At 32.6% G+C, this 17,043-nt stretch overlaps 1 protein-coding gene across 1 annotated transcript in view; it reads right to left on the bottom strand.

The window, feature by feature from the left end:
* LOC128672433 (homeotic protein antennapedia) overlaps positions 1-12,515 on the bottom strand; it is a 172,395-nt gene extending 159,880 nt beyond the window's left edge. The window contains exon 1 of the mRNA XM_053749579.2: positions 12,030-12,515. The gene's annotated coding sequence lies outside the window, so the exon portion shown is untranslated. The remainder of the gene's footprint in view (positions 1-12,029) is intronic.
* Positions 12,516-17,043: the final 4,528 nt, after the last annotated feature.

Raw genomic sequence — 17,043 nt, 5'->3', positions numbered from 1 at the left:
ATTTATTCAGGGCTGGCAACGGGTTATATTGGTTTTGCAAACGTCTGTGGTGACCACTTACTGTCAGATTAGTTTGTTTGCTCAGTAGAATAAAAAAAGGTAATAAATGATATTAAACGTATCATATATATCTCCAATTAAAGATAGCATTGTATTTACTACATCGCATATTTTTTACCGGCAGCCTTTAAGCTATCAATCAAGTGTGTAGTCCGTTGATGGCGATTTAATTTGATTGTTTGCTCGAAGACCTTTAAATCCTACTAATATTATAAATGCGAAAGTTTGTCAGGATGTATGTATGTGTGTACGTTTCACTTTCACGCAAAATCTACTGGACCAATTGTTATGAAATTTGGTACATGGCTAGAAAATAACCTGGAATAACAAATAGGATACTTTTTATCCCGAAATTCTGCCCATGTAGAAAATATTCGCTCCCATAAAAAAAGCACATCGATCTAAAACATATAGATATATTTTCTACATAGGCAGATGCCTAAAATATATATATGTTTTAGAGTGGGTTGCACCAGCCAACTTTGTCGGTAACTTTAACCTGCCCAGAACTACGCATAATACCTTTTCTGTGTTGTTTGATTTGATTACCGCAGATGCGCCATTTTGTCATATCGGCAGCGGCAAAGTTTACAGATATAATTTTTCTACTTGTAGATCATAAAAAATTTGTATTTTTTTCCAAGAAACATAAGCTTGGTGAGCGGCAGCGCAAATTTACCCCTTCAAGTTGATTTCTTTAAGTTTTATTAACTCGGCTATAACATTACTATACATTTAAATAAACCAATTGGTTCTAACAATATTTAGGGAAACGAGGCATTCATAAAACTGAGATAATTTGATAAATATACTTGTACACATAGATAATATTTCGTCTCAATAATAATTTATAAAACTACACACATAGAAAATTAAGAACTTGGATATTTGGGACGCATATGCAGTCATATAAAAATAATAGATTAAATATTTCAAGAAATAATATTCTACACCAGTGTCCATTAGTATATTCCACTGACATAGATCTACGAAGCTCAAAAGGTCAGGTGTTTAAGTAACCTAAGGTCCCCAATTAATTCCTATGCGCAGGCGCTAGATTGTCATGCAAGAGCTTGTAGTAGGTAATTGTTGGCCCAGATTGCTACACAGATATACACAACTTGACTTTAAATTAGCTGTCTATAATATTACATCATTTAATTTTCCATACAATATAGATACTTATAATGCTATAAAATCGTAGAATTTGTATGACAGATGCCTATAAAACAAATTGTATAAAATCTGACACAAGTTTAAAAATAAACCAACCCACTCGATAAGAAAACATAACACTAAAGGAATTTGTAGATAAATCATTCATGACATCGATATTATATCAATATAACGCCTGTATTTATGTTAAATAAAAAACCTTCGACTATATATAGATATAGAAAGAGGCTGGATTAACTTGATTACTCATACAGTGTCACATCAACGTCGTCGAAAAAAAAAACGAAATTCACTTAACTGTCACCTGTACACATTTTAGCAGATTATCATATGTAGAAAACCCACTCGTCTCACCATTGCACTCGCTGCACCTTGCCTCAGTAAAAACTCGAAACAATTACGAAAACACCAATGAAACGTCCCAATGGCCAATTGGCTGTCGATAAAAAATCAACACTAATTCGAGACAGATAAAGTCGGAATCTCATTGCTATGATGATATAAGCGATGTTAAAATGACCGCATGTGGCATTCCTCTGCTGGTTTCTTTGCGGCGATGCATTTTCATGGAATTGTCCGAGTTTTTCCAACACCTTACAATTGCATGTCTTGAATTCTAGAAAGCTATATCGGCGTTTTAAAGGTCTTGATGCACGTTCGTCGCGATGGCGTTGTGCAAAGTAAAACTCTGGTCTAATGAGGTCTCACGTTCGTTCCCAGGTGACAGGATGTAATATTAACAAACAAAAACGTTACTTTTACAAATTGCCAAAATGATATTCCAAATCTTGGCTCTCCAGGTTTCTTCCCCAAACGTTGAACGTCGGAGCTCAGGGTCCCCTTTCCTACATTTATCAATGTCGATATTACACTCCAAAAAAGAGATATGCTTAGTAGTTAGTTATATAATGTGTTAATTTGAATTAATCTAAGCTCGAATCCATAAAATCTCAATAATTGTTTATATCCTCAACTCCGACTGGCAACTCTTAAGAATGCTCTTGCAATTCTAAACTTCAGTTCGTTAGCGCGCCGCAAACCGTCTCTTATTTATGCCCCGAGTTATTCCATGTACAACTTTAACTAAGATATTTTGAGAAAGATAAATACGAGAATAACTAGATTTTTCTTTGGAAAGAGTAGTACTGGGAGTTTTTGGAATTCAAGCTTTATCTGTCTCTGAATCATTCTTTAGAAATCTCCGACAATATTGTTGAACCCTTATCCCTTTCAAAATTCATGGAGTTTTAAGAATTAGTAACAAAATTTCTCTTGACGGCTTTACCAATATTTTTCTAGATGGTAATATTAATCCTTTCTCTTCTCCTACACAGGCGAGTATTAATAATTATTTGTAACTCCCTCACAAGTACTTAAAGTAATTGTAAACTAATATCTTGAGTTTCGAGATTTTGTCTAACTGAAACCTAGTCCGATCGCGATCTAACCTGACGACTCACCTATTCATATAGAGCTCTTTGTGGTCATGCAGTTAACTCTTAAGTTAAGGATCGGTGGAGCAGCCTTTTTATAAATGGTTCTTAAATACTTGATGCTAAGGGTTAGCATCAACATTTATTATTATTATTACAAACAAGCTGTTAGATAATCTAGATGTCGGTAGATAACCGTAAAAGTCACATCAGATGCCTTAAACTGAATACAATCTAACATTGATGTCAGCAATTACACATTCGATAAGAGAGTGAGATTTAGAAAATATTTTTTTTCTTATACGAAATAAAAATCTCATTAAAATACATATCAAAATTCTCTAAACCCAGTTGAGAAATATTTTTCTCACGGCGTGAATTTCCCACAAGTAAGTACAAATGGCAAGATCCTTCAACAGTTCACCTACAGCCGTTTAGAGGTTAGTGGGCTCTCGCGGACCGGTTTGTCACATGGCTCGCTCCACGTGCGGCCTCCAGAATATAGCCATCGATATAAATATATAACCCTGTAAAACTATATGTTTGTGTGGCTAAGTTATTCGACAGATGTAGCTAAAATAATGTTTAGTTATATGCCTTTAAGAGCCTTTAATAATGTAAGTACAAAAATCCTAACATATTATACATCCTTACTTACATAAAGAAGTACCTTTCCTGTTCAGTTTTCATCACTTACACACTTACTGTGTGATTCCCGAGGAAGGGCCGCTAGTATGAACTAAAATTAAATAAGTACTAGATATTTTTAAAAATCAGCGCCCATCAATCAAATGGTGTTAAATTCCGAAGATGCTTTACTTACATAATACAATTTATATTGAATCTATAGTTATAGTTGATCATATTTATACATTCGACTAAAATGCAAATCTCAATAGAAGATAAATTATACCTACTTATTCACTTCTCTATGATATTTTGTAGTTCATAATTGTTACTGTAATACAATGGTAACTTCTTTGAATTGTTTCCATCAGTACTAGATGTGGAGCGCAAAAATTTTAAAGGAGTTAGAACAGGTTTCGGTCTTTGATCCATAAGTATTTTGTTAAAATATGCCTTCAAACCTTGGTAATAGAATCTGTACTTTCATGAACAGACCCGCGGGCGAAAATATACCCATAAATTCTACATAATACTATCATAATGTAAAGGCAGAGAAGCTTCTCAATATCGCTGTATTGTCAGTTAAGTCTTTATTGCATGGCAAAATACTTGCTTTTATGTCTTTTTAAACTGGACGATTATACCGCGATTCAAGTAAAAATGTGAAAATATTCATATTATACTGAATGATTAGGATTATAATTTAGACGTATTTTTATAAGAACTAATTGATGTTTTAAATACTTTGTATTTTTTTATACTTTTTATGAGAATTTATCGATATTCAGATTTATATTTTTTAATGTATATTCATAACTTTTTTTTGTTTAAAAGTTATTATATTTCTTTCGAACGATTACATACACTAGCAGCTTGAAATAAAAGTAACTTGGCGACGACAGAAGCAGTTATTATTGTTAAGAACAAAAAGCTATATATCTGTATCAAGAACTTCTCTAAATTATGATCGACCTCTCAAGTTCATAATAAAAACACATAAATCATCATATCTTTACATTATTCGGTCAAATACCATCCCGTTTCTCCAGAGAGTATATTTTGATCAGGTCGGAACAGAAGTTCAAAAACAAGTCTTGGGGTAAGTCGGCACGCACGCCGGGGTGGGAACCACCCTGAAAGTTATCGCATTATTCAACCAACGCGACTCTTGAGTAATTTTGAAATATTACAATTTTCGAGCCGCGCCGCCGCATCGCGACGGACCCACCAACTTCCGTATAAATACTCCGTCCCGATTTCAGAACATTCTCCCAAGTTTACGTTATAATTTGAGACTTTTATTAATATTCGTCGAGTTGTCAAAAATAAATATTCATAAAATCCGTCACAATTACTTTGATCATAATTTTACAAAAAATTTCAATTTTATGCAATACAAAGAGCACAATAGAAATGCTACAAATGCAGATAAAAATAAAAGAAATGTTACAAATCATATCGATGGAATGTTTGTTATAATAATAAAAAATAACAATAAAACAATGTCAACAGAAGCAATTTCAAACAACGATACAAAAGCAGAATGAAATCTTTGTTTCCCAAGAACAGAAGTCAAAACATGTGTTAAATATTCAAGTAACTGTATCGAGACAGATTCCTATGAATCGAGAATAGCTGCACAGTTAGTTCACGACGACTGCTCGCCTATTGTCAACTATTGTGATGCAAAAAAGAGAAAAGATGCAAATCACATCCCGTTATGTTTACGTCTCAAGACCGTTGAGTCGCAAAAAATTGGAACTCATAAAAATGCAACAGGATTTGCAGCAAACAATACAATTGCACAAATTTACAAAAGCGTTCTAAACAATAACTCATTTGGAACAATTCACCTGCTTAAATAGCAGGTAACCAATTATTATGGTAATGCTTTTGACAATGACTTTATGCATAGTACTAATGTTTTGGAGAATTGTGGCCAAGTACCTCAAACGAATAACACCTTGAGGTAATTTATAGTCCTATTTGTGAACCTCATAACAAAAGTTGGTTTCCGTGTTCTTTATCGAAACTCGCTTATCATTTGACACGTAAATTTACTGCTGTCGTATACAAAAAAAGATAGAGACAGTAGGCTTTTGCTAAATCTACATAGGTAATATTTTCTTTTTATTGCACTTATGTAAAACTTTCAACATTTAGTAAAATGTAACGACACAATCTTTGTATATTTTCAAACGCAACAAAAAAATACTAAAGTATTTTGCTTTCTACTACTCTTATAATAAAATAAATAATAGACAAGAGGTAAATAATCTAAATAGATAAATCATGATCTCTTATTGAATATAACATTTTAATGAAACAATTATCTGTATTTGTAAGCGAAACGAGTTATTGACCAGATGCGGTGAAGTTTATGATGGCTAATAGAGTTTATGGGTTTTTTATTGACATTAATGGTCTACCGACTTCGCCGTTTACGACCATCTCATTCATTATCGAACTTGAGGTCACAACATCTGTAAATCATAGATGAAATTATGGATAAGTAAACGTTGTCTGTTAGACGAACTACGACGTATATGTTAAAAAAATCATTTGAGGATTGATACGGACAATGCTGGTAGTTTCGTTTCTTGAAATGTTAGAAAGTTATAGAAGTTTAGAACGAATAAAATTACAATGTAATTAATGTTTAATTATTTACATAAAATTAGGTATTTTATTGTTTTGAGTACTACATATATACCAGATAAAACAATAAAAAACACAAATCAAATTCTATTCATTGAATTTCATTGAATGGGTGACCATAATCAATTTATTAATCCACAGTCGGTTCTTATTTGGATGTCTATATGACAAATTATAGAGATAAGAAATAAAGTGAGAAAAAATTTTATTCCGGGTTCAAAACAGATTTTTACCAAAAAATTATTTTTATTATGAATGATATATTAACTTCGTTTGATTTAATATTAGAATTTAACTATCCTTTTCTGGGATTTAACTAGATATTTATTAGATAGATATATTTCTGGTCAATTCGCGTCATCATAAAAAACATTATCAGATTTGTTCAGCTTATTACCCGGGAGACAATGTGTTTATAAACTGGCAACATTGAACGCAGTTCGACCGGCAGCGATCGCAGAAATTTATTGCCAATTCGATAATTATGCTGAGTCTATTGCCGTACACTATGTCCTTAATTTGTTATTTTTGACCTCCAGCAAGTAAAAGAGCGAGATGTAGATATAATAAATAGATGTCTCATAATCGTCGTAAATATTTACTAGGCTCTTGTCTTAGTTTGCATTTCACGTTATGGTCTATTATTGTGATTGATTTTACTTCCCAATACAGCATAATGTCTGCTTTATCGTTTAATCAATCAATCAATTTATTTGTCAAACATAGGTACAATAATACAGATATAAAAATTATGATTTAGTGCGCCATGTCTTCTACTATATACTTCTTTATACTTCATCATTGAATGTCATTCTTGGCTTTTCTTTCCTTCTACTAGCTTCGATCTTTCCTTAAATTTTTTATAATGTTGTCCGGCCGAATGATGCCCAAAAATCTTCATTCGTCCTACTTTTTATACTGTTCCTAAAATCACCTTCAAATATTTAATTGTATTTTACTGTATTTTTTAATCATATAATAAAATGTATAAATCAAACTGACGACCTCGGTGGCACAGTGGTAAAGTTCTTGCCACTGAACCGAGAGGTCCCGCGTTCGATCCCGGGTCGGGTCATGATGGAAAACTATCTTTTTCTGATTGGCCGGGTCTTGGATGTTTATCTATATATGTATTTGTTATGAAATATAGTATCGTTGAGTTAGTATCCCATAACACAAGTCTCGAACTTACTTTGGGGCTAGCTCAATATGTGTGGTATGTCCTCATTTATTTATTTATTTATTTATAAAACTAATTTTGTTATGAATTATTGATTTTAATCTAAAATCTGCAAAACTTATAGTCATGATCTATACCTATAATAATAAGTGGATCTAATTTAAGGAAAATCGTTGCCCAAAACAAGCTTTGTTTATATTTGGTCTTTTTAAATACGTTAGTATTAAAACATTCTATTAATAATAATATTAGCTAGGTAGGTATAGGTAATATTACCTATATCAAATTCTTATCTGACATTGCTGTGCATTATGAGGAAAATAATCGGATGGTACGGTGCGACCCTCACTACATTTGAAGAGTACAATTTGTCTCGGCCGACATATTCCAGCAGATATAATCGTGTGAGCCGATGCTTGCATAAATTTATCAACTGTTTGTTTTTACTCTGCGGTTTTTACCAACCGACTTCACCTGTTACTCGGCTATGTTTGACGCTTCGGAACGTTTTTTGTTGATATTAAAATTATAACGGCGTCTGATCGACGCTACGTGAGACGAATTCGTGATATCAATATCTCTTGTATTATTATCCTATAATATGTATAATAAATTATTGATAAAGTTAAAAAATAGTTGTGTACAACTATTTTATTCATTAGTTACTTTATAAAAAGCTGAGTAAAAAATAAACTCATTATTAACAGATATACCTACTCGTACGGCTATTACCATTTCGAGGTATTGAAAAAATTTTGACATATAAATATAGTCTTATAAAGACAGGGTAAGTATATGTAATCCCTAGACTTTTTAATTTTCATGATACTGTGCCGTTTTAAATGTTGTTAATGTTAATTCTATAATAATGACGTATGTTTGCAGTAAAATGGGTTACAGAAACGAGTTAAGTAGCTATTTTTACATGTTATTTCAAAATTATGAGGAAAGGGTGAATAAATAAATAGAATGACACTGAAATAGAGAAAGAATATTGCTATATTTTATCTATTACAATATAAGAAATGTACGTACACATTTATTTACTAGGTGTTCAAGTAGGTAATAGGTACTCTTTTAACTACCTACAAGTATAAAATTAAATATATACTTACGTAGATTGAAAAAGTACTAACAACTAGAAAATGTAATTAAAGCAGCAGGCGAAAAAATTATGACATTATTTTTTTTTTATTCTTTGATATTTTGTAGTAAAAGTGTGTTTAAATTCAAAATTCCAAAATGAAAAAATAGACGAAAATTTAAACTCGAAAACTATAATCGATTCTTAAGCGGTACAGAGACACGTTCACTTTGAATAAACGATCGATAAATAAACATGAACTTTAATCAAATTCGTAAAGGCAGATGCGCAGTGACCGCTTATAGCATTGACCGGTGGGAGCTCGAATGCGCTCGCGCAAAAACTCAAACATTTGTGGAATCACTCATTAACTTATTAAGATGATAATTTATGACCGCGAGAAGACAATTTCATGCTCGCTCTACGTCTAGGTGCTCTATTTTTTATTTACCGTTTGGTATTTCAAGAAACAGTTGAGCATCAACTGCACTGTTCGTTGTAGCTAGCGCAATTGTTATTTGATATTTAGATCATTAAAAACCAGTGTAATTTGAAATACTTCATGTATTTCAAATAACACTAGCTTTATAACGATCATGATTATGAGTTATTGACGGGGGAATCTATATTCCATAAAAAGAAAGTAATTTTTTTAACATAAAATTGTTGTTTGTATTTAAGGTACTGATTGTGTGGTGTTGTAAATGCATAATCAATTTTATAGCCAATTCAGTGAAAAAATCATAAGTGATAAAATGATAAAAACCTCTTGCTCGAATATATATAGAATATAATTTATCACTATTTTATTGATATCACTCAAATATCTAAGAAAATAAAATCTAACTTGATTTCCATTGAATTGACTTTTTAATCTTGAGTTTTTTAGGTTATAGTATCAGGTGCAATATCACTGTGAGTAAAACAACAATATAGTTACATATTCATAGGTAAGTTGTGTTTGTGTATAAGTATAACCGGTTTCATTGATTAACCTCAAGATACAAAAATAAAGCGGTTTACATCAACTGGCTCATTGTTGACGGTAAGTTAAAATTTACAAAAAGGAGCTGAATAATAAGCAGAGATTGAGATCTAACAGTGATGTGAAATAAGACAAATATGGATGGCGACACACACGGAATATTGAGCAGATGCGCAAGCGCTGCATGCAAGACGAGGTCTTTCTTCAATGCTCAAGCTGCCTTGTATTGTTTCTGAATACTTCAGACATTTAGGCCGGTAACAAAATTGGTATGACAAGTAAAAATAGTTTCTTACTTAGGTATATTATTTTGTGCCAATGTTTAAATTATGTAATAGAGTTAAATTTAAAAAAATTTTGGGGGCTTTTGGAGATTAATTTTGAAAAACATTGAGGATTCTTTTTCAAACAAAGTTTGGACATTAAGTGTCATGTTTGAGATGTGCATGCGTCTGTCGAATATTTCTTTTTTTAATTAATGCGTAAAGGCACCAATTTTAAATGTATATTAAAACTGAAAGCCATATATATGTGAGTATCTACATAAAAACGCCCTACGAAAAAATCACTTTTACAAAACCCTTGGTGCTGACCTCAACTCACACATGACCGTTCATATTGGAAAAGATAATAATTATCAATTAATATCTGTGCTTATTACAAATTAGTAGAAAGTGTTTAACAATTTGGATTTCAACTAACAAAACATAAAAAATAAAAATTCATGTTTTTAAACAATCTCGTTGGAACTACCCATGGCCAAGATAGCTTTTCCGTTACGGTCGAGGTACGCACACGCATCTATTTGAATTCTCTTATAGAAACATGGTCTATTTTTATTTACATAACGTTTTTTCTGTTTGAGGAAGCTTGATCAAGGGATAAGGTATTGGAATTTATTGATGCAGCTGCTAAGTTAGATTACGAATCAATTTGAACTGTGAATACTTAGAGAGAAAGTTTTCTGTAATTAGTTGAGTAAATAGTTTGAATTTTAATCAAACGCTAACGTACGCATATGTTATTGTAATAATTTTTAAATAATAGGATTATATAAATTGATATATTTTATATTTCAGTGGAAAATATTATACCACCTGACCCTTTTTTAATGATATATTCATATAGTGTTAAGAATTGCAATTAACAGGATTTCTTAGCAGCTAAGATGTGACAGTACAATGCGTCTATTTAGTTTTTTATTTGTTTATTTAAACATTGTATGTAATCGTCTCTATAAATTAAATTTTATATAGCTCTATATATTTAATGATGTCTCATACAAATATTAGCGTAAATAAAAAATATTGGTCTATGTGGAATACACTATAAATATTATGAGAAGTGAATACATATTAATAATGTACAGACATAAATCTATCACAAATTATTACCTAGGTATATATTTTTGAAATAAACGTTATTAAACAAATTCTTACATTATATAAAACTAAGTCCTCTACCGCTTTTATCTGTCTGTCTGTTTGCGATAAACTCAAAAACTACTGCACGTATTTTCATGCGGTTTTCACTAATTGGTAGTGTGGGATCTATGGAATGTTTAGGTGTATCATTTATTACATTCTAACTGGAGCGAAGCCGGGACGGGCCGCTAGTTATAAAATAAAATAGACTTTTATGTGGATTATATTTATATAGATATAAGTACTCACTTACTTTGCAAACCATGTAAGTATTTGTCATAATATTTTTATAATATGCAATAACATTATTATTCAGCTATACACGACTACAATAATTATTAAATGCATAGGAAAAAACATGAAATAAGTAACTAAGTAAATGCACAACACAAAACTAATAATATTCTATAAATAAGGCTATCCATATGTGTATGGTACAAATTATAGGCCAGTTTTGAGTGCATTACATTTTATAACATATAATTTTGCATCAAATTGAATTTAACTGGGCTACACAACTATTACTTTTTAATAACTACCTAAAAGTCTATAATTTCCCTTATTTTCTAAATCTCAACTCCTCAAATATGCCTCTTTTCATCGTTAATTGTTTTATATCTCAGTAACATCGAAACAAACAAATTTGAGCTTTACGTGAAAGCTTTAAGTTTCAAATTTGATTGGCCGAAGTTAGGACTGTGATTTGATACTCCGTGTTTTAGTGGTCATAAATGTTATGACTTGGGCATTTAAAGATACTACACAGTTATTAGTTTAATTGTATCATTGTCAGTTATTTAGTATGTTCGATAGACAATTTGTCAACTGTTCCGTTTTTTTAGTAATAAATTTAATCTTTGTACTTATCAATTAATTAGACAAAGAATCATTTTATAATTTCTTTGTAGAGCAACACTCAAGCGTTCCAATTTAGAAATTGTATTTTGGCAGGTAAGAATTTGTATCTACTTCAATAATTTGTTCTTGTCATGTATTAAAAATTCCTATATAACTTAATATAAGAAATGTGTCAGAAGAAGTGAATGTGACCTAAGTGTTATTTTTCTTATTTACCTGATTTCATTAGACGAATTTTTGTACCATCATAATACAGTGTCCATACATGTCTTATTACTGTTATAAGTAATATATAATCAAAACCCCTTTTGTGTATTGACGTTGCAAGTTTATGACGGGAATAAACCTCTCATTGTCGGGCTTAGGCTATTCTCGCTAAACGCCGCGGATCCGAAATGATCGCTCTAATCGTTTCTAAACGCTACCAAACCGTTTGTACAGGGTGTTTCACTCAGGAAAAAGTTTGTTGAGTAAACAAAACTTGCGTCGGACCCTCTGTCCCGAGCTGGCCAAGTTCGGGACTGTAAATTGCCAATAAACTTACCTTACGCCGGGCGGCCGCGGCCCGACGGCATTCGAAGCGCCATAGTAGGTAACTTCTTCACAAGCACAGTTCTAAAAGAGTTCAAAGAGTTTCACTCGCTCAAGTCACGTGTCAGCGTTTTAGAGGCGACATGAGCGTAATACGTAATCAAGCGCACGTGGAGTTGGTTGTCAGTGCGTCTGTAGTCAGGTGTAGGACGCCGCGTGTTGTTTATGGCACTGTTACGCAACGCGTAGTCGCCAGGCCGCGCGTCAGTAGAATGTGGCGAGCGATGGTTTACGAGCGACGGCGCGCCCCCTCCCGGCGACGCCACACGCCGCGACGCCGCACTAAATCTGCGACCAGAAAAGGACACCACCACCCCTTAATCCAGCACCATTGATGTCCGAGAGACAACGGTAATCGGACCGATTAATTAAACCACTCGCTCGCTACTCGCGATGGATTGTAGCAACGGTCTCCCATAGCACGGCGATTCGAGCAAGTGCGGCCTCGTAAAGTTTCTTCGTGTATCGTTCGATGCACCAGACGGTGATACCGATATGCTCGCACAGAATGTTGCTCTACTTCGTGGTTGCTAGTTTTCAAGGGCAAGTGGAAAATTTTGAGATACGGCCAGATTTTTCCATTACTAATTCATTTTCAGATATTAAATGCTGATGCGTTATGTGACTTGACCAAACATTCAGCAATCGAACCATTTGGGATCACCGTTTGTTTACTGGCTCTACAACTATGTTTCATTGTGCTTTTATTATCCTTGCAATTTGTGTACGTGATGTCAGCAAATATTTAAGTTTTGATCTAATATTACTGCTTCAATTTTGAACTTCACACCTAGGTACTTCATCATAAGAAGCCAACTGTTTAGTGAAAGTTAGCGTATAACACAAACACTATTGAGACTAACACTGCGGAATAACTCAGCTGATTAATCTCGAATGTTCCAACACCAGGATCTTTTCCTTCTTTCAACCTTTCTCTTTGTGATGACTTGGCCTATCATTATTAGTTGCAGTTGCAGTAGTCAGATGACTACACTATACTCTATCTCGGAGTTGATTAATTTGGCATGTTAGTTGAATACCTGGAAATAAAACGGCCAACTAACTCATGTTTAATGTCGTATCTCCAGGTATTCAGTAATAACTAAGACATGGCTCTAACATGGCTAAGTTGAACTATATTTCTAAACAAGTGTCCACTGCATCAGGCCTCCCAGCGATTCTCCACTGCACCAAGTTGCTAAATGTGATGCACAAAATGATTTGATGACAAAACTGATTTTTCATGATAAAGCAATTCTCTGCTCAGTTGATTGGTGAATCGTTATGCCAGATTAATTTGACCCAGGATTGTAAATAAACAGCTAGGTAAATTGACTGCACATACGCATTATGAGACTTGTTATTATTATTATGACTAATATCTCAAATAAATATCACAAAATATACGTAGGCATATAACTATTAAAATTATACTGAAATTTCACAATACAAGTAAATAAGTAATACAAGTAAGTAAGTATCTAAGTAAGTATTAGTGTACACCTCAATTATTTTTTCACGGTAAAATTCATCTCAAGTCGTCTATTATATCTTACGATTTGGATGTCTTTACCTGACTTGACTTGAGTCTTCCAAGTCAACTCAGGTTAGTTTTGCGTATTCACTGTAGCATTTGGGAAAAATAAAATCATCATATATAATATAAGTAAAACAAAATAATATTTATCCATCATTAATAGAATAATACATTATTATCTCAAAAATCATTACACTATTTTGGGAATCCTAACAAAAACATAATAATAGAAATGACCCGCAACCAATAGCCAATAGCGAGCGAATTCGTCGACGCCATGTTGTTATCCCCACCGTTTTCTGCGGGGAGATGAACGCTGACGGCGCAGACTCATTTGTAACAGTCATGTGATTCAGTACGCCTGCGCGGTTTCTATTCAACATTTACAATGATAAATTTAAAAATTTATAAATTATTTAAATACCATATTATATTATCATAAAATTAATAATCGTTAAGCAATGATTTAAAATGTTCTGTTGTGAATAAAATAAATGATAAGTTATAGGTATGTATTATGTTATCATTTATTGTTTAATTTCAATGTGGATTAATTTCGACTAGTATATAATTTCGACAATAATTATAACAGCCCATATGATTATGTAAATATCAAACCAGTTAATTGTTTATTTTATGCTTAAATATAATTAATTTTGTACACTATTTTGTTGTAATATAATCATAAGGTCATGACCACGGGAAGATTGTAAGTAATAATACAAATTTTAAAAGTTGTAAATTTAAAAAAACACTTAAAGTCACAAATTTGAAATTTGTGACTTTAAGTGTTTTTTAAAATTTACTAATTATATTGTGGCCACATAAGTACAAAAATTGATAATAGTTAATTCAAATATATAATATTCGTTTTACACTGTTAAAAGTTGTGTCATTTTTATAAGATTATTAATATTTACAACCTTACCATTTAGATTTGGCTGCAGCACTATTTTCTTTTTATCTGCTGGATACATATCCAGTAATTGAGTTCAAGAACTGACTGACACAATTTTAAACAACTACGATGTGATAACTTAAATCAATGCATCCGTGCTTCGAAAAGCAGTAAAGAACTTCATGTTATATAAAATTATGTCATCGAATCTGTAAAAAGTATGATGGTTGAATTAGAATCAAGTACACAAATGGAAATGTAATTACCTAGGTAACATTTTACTCTTGTAACTAACAGGTATCTCAGTCAGCAAATGCTATCAAAAATGATATACCTAAAGAGAAAGTACCTAAGTTCGCCAGAACTTCGTTTATGTATATCGTATATGGGGTATTCACTCTGCCATATTTTATACCAAATGCGTATTTAGATAATTATCAAAAACTCAAGCTGTTTGAATATAAAAATAAGAGATAAAAATAATATATTTTAATTATGTTACAATAATAATTTATTACATAATTCTGTTCTTGTCTCAGCTTCAAGAGTGCTATAAATCGAACACTACAAGCTGCGCAACGTCACATAAAGTTTCACTCTATACTCAACATTATTACAATTCAATCATGTAGGGTAAAAAAGACTCCTGTTAAGATATCCAAGATACCTAAATATAATGAATGATCATTTTTGTTCGGTAAACAAGGCTGTTGAACGTGCACTGAATATTCGGTAAATTTACGATTTACCAAACAAAAAATACTGCTAATGATTTTATTCTACGTTCTTCATTCACTCCCAACCCAACTCACTTTCAACTACGATAATACGAAGTCATCGTTACGTTGCGAAATTGAAATTAACAACAGAATGTTAAAAATAGTGTCCGGTTTCTGAACAGAACATTCGTTCAATTCAGAATTCGGACTATTATCTCTCGCCATTTGGGCAATGTATGAAAAATGAAATGAAGTAGAGCTACTTTCAAGTCGATGTAGCAGCACATTTCGTTCTCCACATTCCTCAGCACGTTTAAAGCATGCCCTAAACAGCTGATTTCCCCGCTATACTCGCATCTCCTTTATCGCGCAGTAAAATACGTAATAAAACAGAGAAAAGTATACTTTATGCGCTCCCACTGGAATTGCGCGGACGGCGTGCGTAACCTACATGCGGCCATTTCGAGATTTACGATCTGGGAAATGTGTGTTAGAAAGAGATAAAAACATTAAACTCTCCGCCGACGGCAAACTCGAACGGAGCCGGCACGTTGTTATACTGTGAGGACAAGGTTCCCATAGTATATGCAAAAATTCAAGATAAAGTAATAGTTAATTCATTTTAACTAATGCTAAAAAGCAACAATTCAATGTGAAATAAAACTTATTACTTTCACAATAAAACTGAAGTCTTGAGATTTCAACGTTTGGATAAATTTCAGAGGTGATTAATCTGAAAATACAGAATATACGCGTTTCTCAAATCGCATACTAGCTCATTTTGATACGTCTGTGTGCGTAAATTAAACTATCCGCATGGGACCGATGAATGTTATAGCTTTCCCTTTTGTTGGGCTAAGTTATGGTTGCGTTAGAGCGAGAGGTCGTAAATATCGTCGTGCCGCGCGAAGTGACATGTTTATGGGCGGTGCGCGTAGCGCGTGCTGCGGGGGGGAGCGCGGCAGTCGTGAGCATGGCGCCTTTGCAAGCACTGGCATTCGATTTTTATTTTTTTTTAAAATAATTAATGAGTCAATCAAAGACTCTTGTTACACACTGTATAGGAACGTTGCAATTTAGGATGTAATATGGGAAAATGTATGGAATTAAAATATTATTATTATTTAATTTAGTCCTATATTTATTTTGTATTTAAAAAATGCAATTATCAATCTAATACAATCATTACCTATAATCTACAGATATTTCATATATAAAAGTTATACATGTTGAGTAAGTAATTAAGTAGGTATATCCAATACAACCTATGAGATTCAACCTATTTTTTTTTATTTTGCAAAACAATTAAACACACACAACACACACACAGACCTTAGAAATAAAGTTATTCGCTACAAAAAATTACGTAAAATAAAAGAGAAAAAAAAGAAACTTAATTGTAAAATTTAAAGTTTGAATTGTAACAAAGTAAGGAACAATAAATCCATCGGGCGGATGATTCTACAGGTGGCCAGGCCCTACCTAATGAGAGTCGCCCTGCCCTATAAATTAGTGGCATACTTCTCCCGGCGTGTTATGGCGCTGTTTCGGAAATTGGGGTTATTCTACTAGTCTTTGCATGTTTGGAACTTAGTTGATAGTGTGTAAAATTTTCATTTCGAGCACATTTCAAGTCACATTTAAACTAATTGAAATAATTGAACTAATTGTTATCTCTCTGTATGGAAAATGAAATAAAAATAAATTCCGTGCTTTTACGCGGTCGTGGAGTAGAATATTGTTAGCCCGAAGAGCATGGTGTACCTATAATATATAAGTACCCAAAAATACTCCCTTGCTAAGTATCTAGGTA

This window comes from Plodia interpunctella, chromosome 9 (assembly GCF_027563975.2).
Source record: "Plodia interpunctella isolate USDA-ARS_2022_Savannah chromosome 9, ilPloInte3.2, whole genome shotgun sequence".
In the NCBI taxonomy this organism is placed as follows: domain Eukaryota; kingdom Metazoa; phylum Arthropoda; class Insecta; order Lepidoptera; family Pyralidae; genus Plodia; species Plodia interpunctella.
This window is presented reverse-complemented; position numbering and strand designations above follow the sequence as displayed.